The sequence below is a fragment of the Cervus canadensis genome, chromosome 3 (genome assembly GCF_019320065.1).
Source record: "Cervus canadensis isolate Bull #8, Minnesota chromosome 3, ASM1932006v1, whole genome shotgun sequence".
Classification (NCBI taxonomy): domain Eukaryota; kingdom Metazoa; phylum Chordata; class Mammalia; order Artiodactyla; family Cervidae; genus Cervus; species Cervus canadensis.
Genome location: NC_057388.1, coordinates 35482167 through 35497205, shown reverse-complemented (window position 1 = coordinate 35497205; position 15039 = coordinate 35482167). Strand labels below are relative to the sequence as shown.

General features: G+C 40.2%; 1 long non-coding RNA gene across 1 annotated transcript; it reads right to left on the bottom strand.

The window, feature by feature from the left end:
- Positions 1-969: 969 nt before the first annotated feature.
- LOC122437762 lies at positions 970-13924 on the bottom strand. The gene is made up of 3 exons (XR_006268395.1): positions 13781-13924; positions 10167-10174; positions 970-982 (listed from the first exon to the last, which is right to left on the bottom strand). It is a non-coding gene; the product is annotated as an uncharacterized LOC122437762 (long non-coding RNA).
- Positions 13925-15039: the final 1115 nt, after the last annotated feature.

The window sequence follows — 15039 nt, the reverse complement described above, 5'->3', positions numbered from 1 at the left end:
TGGCATATTGGTGGTGTTAAAGGGTATGAAGTATTGATTTTGAATTACATTAAATGCAGTTTTCTTTAAACAGGGGACCTCCTGCCCCCATGCCTTCTAGGTACACTCTTTGCATAAAGACAAAAATCTCCACAAAATATTGAGAGATAGAAGTGGGGAAGGGTCCATTTGTAAGGGATGATTACATCTTTTACCTGTGTAACTACATGTAAATGAAGAGAAAACTAAAGCTCCTTAAATGTAGATTTTGCTATTAAGGATAAATGATGCAAGCAGAAAGCTGAAGACCCTAAGCTATCAGAAAAATCTAAGTCTCATTAGTCGTTTAAGAAATAAATCACAAATAGATCACAATAAAAAGGTTCTCATCTCTGAGAGACGAGCATACACAGTGAGCATACACTTTGAGCATCTTCTCCATTAGCAAGAGCATCACTGATGAACAAGTTCTTGGTGCACTCAGTATAACCATTGATCATACATCCTTAACCGAGGCTGCGGGGCTCCAGCAGAGGGCATGATTCACAAAGCCTGCAGCAGGGGAAGTTTTCTCTGTTATATCTATTTATTCATTTGTCTATCTATCTACCCTTCGATATACTTGTCTATCCATCTAACAATCTATTGTCTATCCATCTATCTAGAGATGGATCTGAAATTTCTAGCTCCCCTCCCTTTTGCAGTGAGTTCAGTCTGGCAGTTGGCAATGCAAGCAAATATCACATACTTCATGCTTTTTACCCTGGAAGATGGCAGGGAGAAACAGGATGCGGGCTTTCCACAGAGAGATTAATTATTGAATTAAGTGTTTTAAAATATTTACTGAAAAATGATTCTCTTGTTAAATTCTTTTTCTTTAAAATACTTGGATATGTTTCTTCCTTTATGGATATGAGCTGCCTTATTGAGTCCAGAATGTTTAGGGGGGGAAATCAATTTTTTTAATGCCAAATTAGCAATCTATCTTAGGAAGGAAAAGTGACTGCAGTGAGAAAGCACCCAGAGCTTGATAAGAGTTCTTAATAATGAATTCTAAACACCACTCACACACACACACACACACACACAAACCCAATCACTGAATAATAATTAGCTTTGCTTCTCAGGCAAGTATCTTAAAATATATATGTTGTACTTTAAAAATATTCTCGATGTCAAAATAGTCAAGGAAGGTGAGGAAACTGGAGAAGGAATGGAGGGACTAATGTCCATCAGCAGGATTTCTTTATCTCCTCAAAATCTCCTGACCTCAGAGCAGTTTCCATACAAATGTCCCTCTGTGGGTGAGGTCAGCCCACCCCCTCTCCCCCACCGAACATCCAGGTTCAAGTGAGGCTAAATGTCATGATGACTGGAAGAAGAATGTCCCTGTTAGCTCTCTCTCACTTTCTGACTCAAGATCCCACCTTTTGGTTTTGCTGTTTCTGAAAAAGATGGGTTTGAGTTTTCGGCTTTACCTTTTATTTGGCCCTTAGCCCTGAATCAGTCCTGTTGTATTAATACATAGGAGGCTGCAGATATCAGCTCAGGTTGGATAACATATAACATATTGAAGGCAAATGATACTTTTAATAGTGAGTTTTGACAATGCTATTAATGATAGTGATGAAAAGCAACAGTGTGCAAACAGAAAAAGGAACAAAAATAAAGGAAAAATACATGAATAGAAAGGTCACTAGGCTAGATGTGTTTCAACTGAGGTCCTAGATCTTAATTTAAAAAAAAATCCATCTCAACTAATTTTGGGTTGCACCTCACAGGCCTGTAACTCCTGCACTTGCCCAGCTTTAAGACTGAAGAAAGAGCTCAGAGTTTGTAACAGAGACGTCTGTTACATCTACCTTTAAAGCAGCGGTCCCCAACCTTTTTGGCAGCAGGGACTGGTTTTGCAGAAGACAATTTTACCATGGAAGCGGGTCGGGGGATAGTTTCAAGATGACTCAAGCATACTGTATTTAATGTATACCTTGTTTCTCTTACTATTACATCAGCTCCTCCTCAGATCATCAGGCATTAGATCCTAGAGGTTGGGGACCTCTGGTTTAAGGGATGGGGGAGCTCATTAGTCTGAAACAGGGTCCGAGAGCTACATCCCACCATATGCAACCCAGGACATGGCGGCAGTGTTCTTCCCTGCAGGGGCAGGGGGAAGAGGAGAATGCCCGTCATAGGGGAGCTTAAGTCAGGAGGGCCCATTAGGGAAGGCAGCAGTGTGATAAGAAACTGCTGATTTGATAATCCTTACCACCTGTTGGAGAAGACTCTTGAGAGTCCCTTGGACTGCAAGGAGATCCAACCAGTCCATCCTAAAGGAGATCAGTCCTGGGTGTTCAGTGGAAGGACTGATGCTGAAGCTGAAACTCCAATACTTTGGCCACCTCATGCGAAGAGTTGACTCATTGGAAAAGACCCTGATGCCGGGAGGGATAGGGGGCAGGAGGAGAAGGGGACGACAGAGGATGAGATGGCTGAACGGCATCACTGACTCGATGGGCATGAGTTTGAGGAAACTCCGGGAGTTGGTGGTGGACAGAGAGGCCTGGTGTGCTGCGATTCATGGGGTCGCAAAGAATCGGACACGACTGAGCGACTGAACTGAACTGAACCACCTGTTTGATAAGGGCAGTTGCTAGCTGGAGCCTGAGGCAAGCATGTAGAAGGTCAGGCTCCTGAGTAAGGTGTAGGGGAAGCAGGCACTGGTCAAACAGGGGGCACAGAGAGCTAGAGCACAGCTGTCTGTGTGACCTGACCACAGTTATGTATCTGAATGAATCTAGGTCCTGGGACTTTACATTTACCTTGGCAGCAGATACGCCTTCACTTTCCATTTTATGAGAGTACCAAACAATTGCAGAGGCAGTGACTCAGCATTCCTTTGAAGAGTGTACTACAGAGAAATTTTAAGCTCTGCTAAAAGTCTGCTGCACCATCATTAAAAGCCAGCATTAAAATTCAGGGACCAACAGCATGTTTACACCAGGCTCAAACATTCTTTTTCATTCCTTTAAAAGAACATCAAGGACTTCCCTGGTGGTGCACTAGAAAAGAATCTGCCTGACAGTGCAGGGGATGTGGTCTCTGCTTGTTTACTTAGCCTACCCTCAGCTGGTCCAAGATTCTCTCAGAACTGTTCTGTGGTCTAAGGCTCTCTTCCTTCCCCAGCCTTCCTTTTCTTCTCTGTCTTCATTGTTGTCAGCCTTTCATCTCAACCTGAAGGCTTTCCCTGCCTGCTTCTCCTCCCTATTGCCTTATGCTTCACAGGAAACACCCCAAATCCCTGGCACATCTGGTCTTGCCCGAGGGTCTACACCAGATATCTTCTTCTTGGAAGACCCAAAGTGACACAAAGTGTACACAATGTGCTGTGAGGGCACAGTGGAGAGAGGTGGTTTGGGGTTGGCAAGTGAGACCTCATCTTGAGTGAAGTGCAAGGCAAAGAAGATATGAAAGTGTTAGTCGCTCAGTTGTATCCAAGTCTTTGCCACCCCATGAACTGTAGCACCTACCAGACTCCTCTGTCCCTGGGATTTTCTAAGCAAGAATACTGGAGTGGGTTGCCATTTCTTTCTCCAAGGGATCGAACTTGGATCTCCTGCATTGCAGGCAGATTCTCTACCATGCAAGCCACCACAGTCCTTGCAATCAAGTGGTAGCCAAACTGCTGATGACTTCATGAGTGGCAACCCAGGAAGATGTCCCTATGGAGAGGACTGTCCTCGCTGGTCTAATGATTAAGGCATTTTAAACAACTGTTTAGTACTAAATTAAACTGAGGCCTTATAGAAGGACAATGGTAAATTGAGGGCAGTTAACAAATAATTTAAGTGTGACAGTTGGAGGACTGCTAAGGTAGTCTATGTAGAAGCCTTTGTTTCTTGCTTTGGAAGGGCAGATGCAGTAGGAGAGTTGACCCAGATTTTGTATTTAGAACTGCAGAGCTCCAAGAGATGTTTAAAATTGCAGCAGAGACAGTACTGATACCCTAAGGTCAGAGCAGTGGTTGGGAAAAGGTGAACCCTGGAAATGCGGACTGAGATGGCCTTAATGTTCCTCTCACCTTAATTAAGCTTTAGATAGACTTCTTCCTGTCTCTAAGCTCCTGAACTCTCTTTCTTTGGAACATTCACTTTAGAAAATGTGTAATTATACATTTTTTGCCCTTTTCAGATGTAAATCCTTTTAAAAACCTCTTGACTGCTTTACAATTCAGGAAGGTCTTTCTGGGATGACCTGGGAGCCATCCTTTTCAAATCTAATCATCAGGAAAGCTAGTACATCATTCCCCAGGCTCTGTGGGAGGGTAGGAACCGAAGCTCCAAAGGCACCAATTATACAGATGGCCTAATAACAGAGAAAAACACATGTGAAATCAGGAATAACTCAATGTGCTAGACACATCCTACTGGTCAACCTGTGCCCCTGACATCCTCCAGCATGCTTCCATAGCTCACCCTAGAGCTTGAAAACCCTCCTACCATTTGTTTCCATAGAGTTGATGTTAGACCGAGTTCTGGCCCCTCTTCTCTATTTCAATAGCCCTGAACAAAGTGTTCTTGTGCAACTTTTTGTTTTAACAACATCCCTGAGAAGAGTAGCTCTTCAGGTCCCTCTGACCCTGGGGACTGGCCAGGGGAAGGAGGCTTCCCCCCTTATTAAGGAGCTAGCACTTCTCCTGTAGGAAAAGGCTGCAAGACAATAGGTGCCCTTCTCCAGAGTTTCCTTCTCCCTATCCTGGCTACAAGGGTGCTGATTATGATTAAATTCTAGCACCATCTAATGAGAGACATGGTGAACTTGATAAGGAAGGAATGAGATTATGCACTGAGGAAGCTTTCAGTGGTAGCCAAGGGAATGCCCAGAGGGCAAGGTTTTGAGGGTGTTTGATCAGGGGCCAGAATTAAGAACTGAACAAAAGCAATATATTGACTTGGCAGCATTTTCCTGGAACATTTGATTTTACACCTGGGTAAGGGCCCCAGAAAAAGGAACACCACTAAGAGTAACTCTTAGAAGCTAAGAATAAGATGATTCACGCTGAACCAAGTGCAAATGCCTCTATTGCCTGACAGGTTGTAGAGGAAGAAGATGACGACTCAGGAATGTGGGCCTGATGGAATTTTTATGAGGTCAGAAGGCCCAAAAGAGAATCCCAGCATTTAGGGGAATGCAGCATTCAGCAGGGCAGTCAGGAATGCATTGGTAGGGGTACAAGCATCCATGAGAAGTTCAGTGACAGCTCATCCCAGAGGGACAGAGCAGAAACTAGGAGGAGCGCTCACAGAGCTGGTCTGATCAGTAACCATGAGGATGACAAGCCCTGAAGTAACTGAGTCTAGGGGGCGATGCTTAACTGCCAGAAACAAGGGGTCCATAGAACTGGGGTCATAGACAAAAGGGACTGGACCTTCAGGGAGTTATGGAGATTGCCAGTAAAACATGACACCAGCAGACGCAAAATAGATAGCCAAGAAGTGTGCTGTTTGACATCTATGATCAGAAGCAGGATAGAATGGAGGAACAGGAAGCTGAGGCCTATTATCTCAATAAAAACTCACAATTCTCTGCTCAGTTCTCAAACCTAAAACAATCCTGAGATCCAGAACTTTCTGACCGAAGAGATGACCATGTGCAGAGGAGGAACAAGTCTGTGCCACCACAGAAGGTATACTCTGTTCTGAGTCCCTTAATCCTCCCCCAAAGAGACTTATAGTCATTTACTCATGTGATTTAATGTACTGGGGAGAGGGAAACAACCAGAGGACTCTACGACACAGAGTCTGAGTTGACACTGATACTAGGAGACTCAGTGTATCATCATGGTCCTCCAGTAACGGGAATCACAGGAGTCATGGACTAAATGGAATCCTGCTAAAGTCTGGTTCAGAGTGGATCCACGGTGACAACAGACATAACTGGCTGTCATTTCTCTGCCTCCAAATATATAACTGAGTTGCAAGTTGGAGGCTGGAGTGTTCTTCATTTTGAATCCTTGAATTTATTGGAAAGACCAAGTGGAAGACTCCAAAATTATTTCCTTCTCCCTCCTCCCAGCCAAGATAGTAAATCAAAGCATCCCTGGAGAATAGGAAGTGATAGTGGAAATTAGCATCACATTAGGGAGCTAAAGGATGCCTGACCCTAACTTCTTTATTCTGGCCCTCAGAGAAAATGAATGGATTGTGGAGAATGACTGTAGCCTACTGTAAACTGAGGCAAGTAACAGCTCTGGTCATGGTTGCTATGCTACATGTGGTATTATTGATAAATGCTGACCAATAAGGATTCAGGTGCATGGTACACAGACATGGGTTTTGCAAATGTACTTTAAAAAAATCTTTGTTTTGATCAGAAAAGATCAGAGAAAAGCTGCATTTGTGTGGAATAGACAAAAATATTTACTTATAGTTTTCCCCCAGGATTACATTAACTCTCCCACTTTGTCATAATATATTCAAAAGGAATCTAAATCATTTGGACATGTCACAGATTACCGCATTATTGGATTGATGCAATTACATTGATGAAAAACTGGTAACTAGTACATTGGAGGCCTTGTTAAGACACATTGTTAAAGAACAGCTGTTTTTGTCAAGCATTCAGTGGTCTAGTGATCAGGGATATTTGTAATATCCCCTGAAGGGTAAAAGACAAAATTACTAATTCCTATAGTAGAGAAGAAACCACAACACATGGTAGGACTCTGGGGGGTTTGGCTAGAAAACATTGTGCACATAGAAATACTGCTACAGCCCTTAAGTCCAGTGATATGGAAGGCTTCCAGTTTTTTGAATAAAGTCCCAGAGTAGAAAAGGGTTCTCAAGCAGAAGGAGGTTCTGCTGCAGGCTATGGTACCAGTGGTCCTACTACTTGGGCCGTATCATCTAACAGGTTCTATAGTGTTAGAAGTGTCAGTGGTGAGAAAAGATGGAATCCAAGTTTACAGCAAACCCTAGTGAGAGAATCATAATGCCTACTACTGGGCTTCTGGAACAAGACCATGTCATCTGCAGTGGAGAATTCCACTTCATTAGAGAGTCATCTTCTGGCATGATACTTGGCCAAGGGGCACCAAGTGGGAATTGCCCATTATGAGTTGAGCTATTTTAGACCCACAACATCATAAAGCAGAAGGCTCAGCAGTGTCCATCTTAAGTCAGAAAAGATGCATTTGAGATTGAAATTAAGAGCATGGGCAAACTGCATGAGCGGGTGGCCTGGACTCTATGTCTTTCACTAGTGCCCCTTTGTAGATGAATTTTCTATGAGCAACTGGAAAAAGGAGGAAAAGGCCTAAGTTTGATTTCTGAATGGGTAGGCTCAGTAGAGGTATGCAAACTGAATCTGGATAAATGTGGGGATGGCAGTGTTTCTTGATAATAGTGGAGACAGAAAAATCTTCCCAGTGGGTGGAGGGGCAAATGGAGAATATGATCACCTGTTCTTTGTAGAAGTAGAACTGACCTTAAGGGAGAATACATGTTTATTTCTGTACATGTGCTAATGGCCTAGTAGAACGGTCAGGGGTATGAAAGGAAAAGACCAGAAGATCAGAGACGAGAAGTTCTGGGATCGCTGTGGATGGATACATGGGAGTTGGCTGTTGCAAGTGTAATGTTTGAATATGTTAATGCCTAACAGAAAGCATCCACCAAAGAGGCACTGAACAATGAATTAGACAAATGATTTGGCCAACTGACAGTGGTCCCTTTGTCAGTGACCCGTCTAGAACTGGCTTTTAGGGCACATGAATGGAAGAGCCACAGTCCCCACACTGGTATTTCTTGATCATGAGCAGGGATTAAATAATGTTTATGCTCACTGCTTTGTCTTTTAATTGCCCTATTTTAATTTAATGTCTTTTAATTTGTCTTTCTATTGTGCTTAAAATCCAGAAACAAAGAATTATAATAATTATACAAACAAGTCATGAGGTTTACAAGGAAATTACCAATACCAAAATTATGTAGCAAGATAGGATTTGATGAGAAACACAGTAAATTCCACAGAGAGGGAGTTCTTACTTTACTACTTACACCTATTTAGATTCAGATATTGACTCAGACTGCATAAAAATCTTTTAAAATGTGGCTGCTGCTGCTGCTGCTGCTAAGTCACTTCAGTCGTGTCTGACTCTGTGCGACCCCATAGACGGCAGCCCATCAGGCTCCCCCTTCCCTGGGATTCTCCAGGCAAGAACACTGGAGTGGCTTGCCATTTTCTTCTCCAGTGCATGAAAGTGAAAAGTGAAAGTGAAGTCGCTCAGTGGTATCCAACTCTTAGCGACCCTGTGGACTGCAGCCTACAAGGCTCCTCTGTCCATGGGAGTTTCCTGGCAAGAGTACTGGAGTGGGCTGCCATTGCCTTCTCCGTAAAATGTGGCTAATAATAGTGATTTTGGGAGCGGGATTTACATAAAATGGGAGCAAGTGAATCAGCAGAAAGGTTTTGTTTAAAATGCAATTGTGTTCTCAATTTAGTTACATCCAAGGGGAACCTTGTGGATTATGTATCATTCAACCCTTTACTCAGGGAAAATAAGGCTTTGAGAAAGGATACAGTATCATGGCACCAATTAGTGATAAAACTATGGTTAGAATCCAGCTATTCTGAAAGTGCAGTGTTTTTCCACTAAGTCATATAGTCTCCTGTATTTAGAATAATGTTACTTGAAAATATTGTGGTTATGTACATAAAATTCATATTCCTTGAAATAACTGCTCTCTTAATCTGTCTTAATGAAGGCCCTGAGGAAGTCCTGCATTTGTTTTATTCAAAAGAAGAATTAAAAATACAGCTTGAGAAAATGGTGATAATACTTTGTACAAAAAGTAATAACAGGTTGAAAATTCTCCAAATTATGAACTTACCCCAGTTATTTTCTTACATATTTAATGCTAAACATTTTTTTCAAAATGTAAATAATGTATTCTACCCTTGAACACTCTTTTTTGATGATCATGCACCGTCTTGAGATTGTAGATTTTTCAATCCTAAACTTAATATTTCAGTTAAAATTTTAATTTGCTTTTGGTCAGTTTAATGACAATAGCTCACTTTCAGGATTATTTCCATTGCAGATTCTCAACTTCAGATTATTTCTGGAGCATTAGCCAATCAGCATTTTACATTGATTTTTTTTTAAACTTTTTTTTTTCTTTCTCAGATTCATCAATGCAAGTATTTTCATCACTGAGGTGATAATTGGAGATCACAGGGTGACAAAAGTTTATCTGAGAATAATTTTCTCCTTCTCTATTACAAATTCAATAGTTTTTTAAAACAGATTTTTTTATTATGCAAAACATATTTCGTGTAAGAGTGAGCATTTGTAAGAAAAAAGGTCTACTTGTCTAAGATTTGACTGAATGCTAGAACCAGAAAGTCTAACATAAAGCCAAGAAGATTTAAATGATTTTCTCCCTCTCCTATTCTTTAAAATACTGACATTCATGAAAGTCTTTTACTGTTATATCAACACCATCCTGGGTCAAAGTGCTTTCTCCTTCTTGCTTTCCGCACCACAACTTCTGACAAGCCATCCCCTCATTCCTAACCCTCCTCATTTTAAAGTCTGAGAGGGGCGTAGTTCTCTATCAGGGTTTCTCCTTCAGTCCACCTGGTATTTTTCTGTTCTCTTTCCAGAGAAAAGGAAAGCGTGTCTGAGTGTGTGTCTATGTGTGTTTCTGTGTATGTATGTGTGCCTGTGTGCATGTATGTGGCTATGTGCCTGTGTGCATGTATCTCTGTGTGTCTATGTGTTTCTGTATGTCTGTGTGTGCCTATGTCTGTCTGTATGTCTGTTTGCATGTGTGTCTGTCTGTGCACTTGCATGTATATCTGTGTGCAAGTGTGTGACTGTGTATATCTTTGTGTGTCTGTGTATATATATGTGCATGTGTATTTCTGTGTGTGTGTGTGTGTGTGTGTGTATAGGGTTTGGGGGGTGAGTGAGAAGTAAGTACGTAACCAAAATGGCCTAAACATTTCATCCATCTCCATCTAGCTTTAGACAGGCTTCTTCTGTCTCTAACTTCCCTTGTAGCTCAGACGGTAAAGCACCTGCCTGCAATGTGAGAGACCTGGGTTCAATCCCTGGGTCAGGAAGATCCCCTTGAGAAGGAAATGGCAACCCACTCCAGTACTCTAGCCTGGAAAATTCCATGGACAGAGGAGCCTGGTAGGCTACAGTCCATGGGGTCTCCAAGAGTCAGACACCACGGAGCGACTTCACTTTCACTTTTCTGTCTCTAGGCCCCTGACTTCCCTTTCCTTAGAGCTTACTTTAATTTTAATTTCTTTTTAAAAAAAATTTTAATTTCTTAATATAATCTTGATATATAAAAATACATATTTAATGGATAAGATTCAATGAGTTTGGACATATACAAATATGGAAACCATCACAAAAATCAAAATAATAAACATAATTCATTGCCTCCAAAATTTCCTCATGTCTCCCTTTTTAGGAGATAATACCTAACATGAACTTTACCCACTCATATTTTCAAGTGCACAATTCAGTATCATTAAGTGTAGGTACTACACTGTACAGCAGATTTCTAGAATTTACTCATCTTGCACAACTGAAATTTTATACCAATAGAATAACAATTCCCTGTGCAAGTGGGGGAACCAGACAAAAAGTATTTGCCATAGTTCAAGTATGAGAGAGAACCAGAAAAACAACAGGATGAATTTTTTTCAATGACCTGATTTTGAGGGAAAGATAATAAGAAAAGATGCTGTCAAGGATGTTGTCCATTTTCTTGGTATGCTTTGGCAATAGGAACCACTGCAAAGTTTCAGAAGGGACATGTTACAGTCAGATACAGATTTTAGAAAGGTCTCAGATGACTGTGCAGGGATCCATTTGAAGGAGAGGAGGTGGAAAACTATAAAGATGCCGCGATGGGAATCCAAATAAGAGGTGATAGGGTTTAATGAGGCATAACTGCATTAAATATTCTAAGCAGCAATAATTCATTTAGTCTGCAAGTCACCTATTAAAAAGAAGTAACTCAGTAGTGTATGACTTTCCTTTAAATATATACAGCAGATATGAGTAGTCCCTTTAAGGGAATATTGGAACCACTCAAAAGCTCTAATCAATTGACAATAATAACTTCTTGAATTTCAGAGGTAGAATAGAAAATTAAATTCTCCAGTTCAAGAGAATAAAGCTGGCCCCCACATAGGAAACTTTTCTTCATTGAAAGCAGAAATGTCATCTGAACCTTATGAGGTCAGTTTGAGCTTGATAAAGTATTACACAGGGAATGAAGGAAAATTGGTCAATTTTGAAAGTAATCAGTTATTATCTCTGGTTCAGCTATATTTTAAGAAACTTTTATGTGCAATTCTGTATGTTTTGAATAAAATGGTAATCTCTTATTTTTGAAACATTCTTTGAAGTATAGAAACTAAAATATGTTTAGAAATATATTATTTGCAAAATTTTCAATTGATAAATAAAAGGCAGAATCAGATATTGCCCTGCTGGAATAATAATACTTATTTTAGAAGCATCATTATTACCAAATCAGAATTTATGGCAGCTCATGCAGTCTGATTCTGATACCATATAAATCTCTTTCCAGCTCTTTACAGATGTAAGCTATGCTTGGGAAATACAGTTTCTCAGTATTTTTGAAATAAGCAATGTGTTTTCACAATACTTGTTTACAATATTCCCTTAGCCTTAACACTTAGTCTCTCAGTTCAACTAGCAAATTCTATTCCCCTTCGAAGGCTTTACTCATGGGCCCCTAAGATTTCTCTTATTTTCCTAGGAAGAATTATTCTTAATTTTTTACATGTTTCTTTTCCCCAATCCAAACGTCTTTCATTTTTCTTCCCTCCTTAACAACTATACCTTCTAATGTCTGGCATTTCAAGTCAACTTGCCTGAGACCTGCAGTTCCTTGCACGTCTGTTTTTTGTCTAATTCATCTAATTAAATATACAGTGTCTATTCTCTTACAAATAAGCCAAGCCAAGGCTGAGGAAAGCTGTATGGCAAGGAAGTTTGGTGTCACTACGGGTTGTCACTAAGCTCAAAAGGACCCTCAATATAATACTTCTTCCTTCTCTCCCTGCCTACTTCCTCTATCACTCATTTCCAGGACTATATTAAACGTCATTTAATCTTCAAATATTTAACCTCTATTCCTTTCCTCTTCACTCTTAAGCAGATAACCTCATATCTTCACTGAGAAAAACACAGGCATCAGGAGGAAATGCCACCACTTCCTATCAAACTTTCAATCTGTCTACTTCTGTACTAATGATCTCTTTTGCTTTAGTTTCATTAGGGTAGTAGTTTTAAACTTTGGCTCCACATTGATAATAGCATCTGGGGAGTTTTCAGAAAATACTTCTGCCTAGGCTCAAACACCAGAGATGGTGGTTTAAATAGTCTGGGTTGGAGCTTGACTATGTTTTTGAAATCTCTTCAGATGATTCTAATGTAGTTAGGGTTGGGAACCAATCTCTAAAAATGTTTAGATTCTATCTTCTCGAATCTACTCTGAATATACTCTATCTTCTCTGAATATATACAAATTCATTCACTCCTTCTTTTCTATATGTAGAGGGAGTGTAGAGAATCACCCCCTTTCCGCTTAAAAATGAAACCAAATTGACCAGCTAACCAACCAAGCAACTTAAGAAAATTTCTCTGTCATACCTGTGGTGAGGAGTTTTCTGTATCAGCTTAGCTAGGCTGTGGCAGCCAGTTACATCCAAACATGACTGGGCACATTTCTGTGATGGCATTCTGTAGAGATAGTTAACATCTCTACACAGCTGACTCTAATTAACGTGATTATCTTCAATTACCTGAGTAAGCTGATTTCATCAGCTGAAAGTCTGAAAAACTTCTCAAAACCTTAGGCTCCAAAATGGAGAAATTCTACCTGTGGTCTGCAGTGTCCATTTTCATCCAAGAGTTTCCAGCCTACGCTTGATACAATCCAGAGGTCTAAAAAGAATTAAATATTAAAAAAAAAAAAACCAAACACACACACACACACAAACCACACCTAATTCAGGACTTCTCTGGTGGTCCAGGGGTTAAGAATTTGCTTGCCAATGCAGGGGACACAGGTTCAATCCCTGGTTTGGGAAGATTCCACGAGTTACAGAGCCACTAAGCCCAGTTGCCACAACCTGTGCCCTAGTGAGCACGTGCTCTAGAGTCTGTCCATGAGAGCTGCAACTACTGAAGCCCGCGCTCCTAGAGCCCGCATTCTGTGATAGGAGAAGCCACTGAAATGAGAAGCCTGCAAACCACAACAAAAAGGAGCTCTTGCTTGCATCAGCTAGAGAAAGCCCATGCACAGCCACAAAGATCCAGGACAGCCATACATAAATAAACAAGCAAGCAAACAAACTGGTTCTGCCCCATCATTCCACTCAAATGGCCTACACATGTTGTAATTAACCTTGTTTTGCAAACACATTTTCCAAGTGGCTATTCAATTGACACATGCTTGGGAAGTTCAGGCTTTGTTTTTTACAGCTCTGCTTTGCCTACTGTCTTAGATATGAAGTGTCCATTCCTGCATGAGTAGCCTTGTCTCAGTATTATGTTCAGTTGTTGAATTTATAAATCCACATGTTGGATTCTATCAAATGTTTTCTACCATCTTATGATTTTACACTAATGTAACTCATTTTCCAATATGAAATAATCTTGCATAACTGGGATAATTGAACAAGGTCATGTCTATCACGTTTATACATTGCTAGACTGGGTTTGTTAAGTTTTGACTTTTGATACTGAAAGAGCCTCTTAATGTAAGTGAGACGTGAGTGAAAAAGTTGGCTTAAAACTCAACATTCAGAAAATGAAGATCATGGCATCTGGTCCCATCACTTCATGGCAAATAGATGGGGAAACAATGGAAACAGTGAGAGACTTTATTTTGGGGGGGCTCCAAAATCACTGCAGATGGTGACTGCAACCATGAAATTGAAAGATGCTTGCTCCTTGGAAGAAAAGCTATAACCATCCTAGACAGTACATTAAAAAGCAGAGACATTACTTTGCCAACAAAGGTCCACCTAGTCAAAGCTATGGTTTTTCCAGTGGTCATGTATGGATGTGAGAGTTGGACTATAAAGAAAGCTGAGTGCTGAAGAATTGATGCTTTTGAACTGTGGTATTGGAGAAGACTCTTGAGAGTCCCTTGGACTGCAAGGAGATCCAACCAGTCCATCCTAAAGGAGATCAGTCTTGAGTATTCGTTGGAAAAGGACTGATACTGAAGCTGAAACTCCAATACTTTGGCCACCTGATGTGAAGAACTGACTCATTAGAAAAGACCCTGATGCTAGGAAAGATTGAAGGCTGGAGGAGAAGGGGACAACAGAGGATGAGATGGTTGGATGGCATCACTAACTCGATGGATGAGTTTGAGTAAGTTTCAGGAGTTGGTGATGGACAAGGAGGCCTGGTATGCTGCAGTCCATGGGGTTGCAAAGAGTGGGACAGGACTGAGCAACTGAACTGAACTGATTGGCATTTATGTTAATTTCTTGTACCTGAAAATGGCAATTTGGCTTTACATCTTTTTTTTTTTTTTTACATCTCTTTTAATTGCCATAGGCTTGTTAATTTTGTTGATCTTTTCAAAGCATCAAATTGTTGGGAAGTCATTTTTTACTGTATAATTAACATAAATATTCCTTAATTTTTACAAATAAGATATAATATTAAATAAAATTTAAAATAAAATTAGAATAAAAGTTTATTTGGAGTTAGTTGAACAGAAAAATTTCAACATTTTTCAATTATAATTCTACTGTTACTTTTAATAGTGAACTATTTTAGCTGAATTTTCTACAAAATTTGTAGACTATAGATTTTCAGCTCTTAAAAGCCTAGATAATGAATAGTCAAAAAGTCAAACTCATTAACCATTTATCTAATTATAATCTTTTAGATTTGAAATTATTTTCAAAAAATGTTCCAAGATATATTTCATCCAAGAATACTCAAGTTTACCATAAACATATTATATACTACTCTTGATTTAG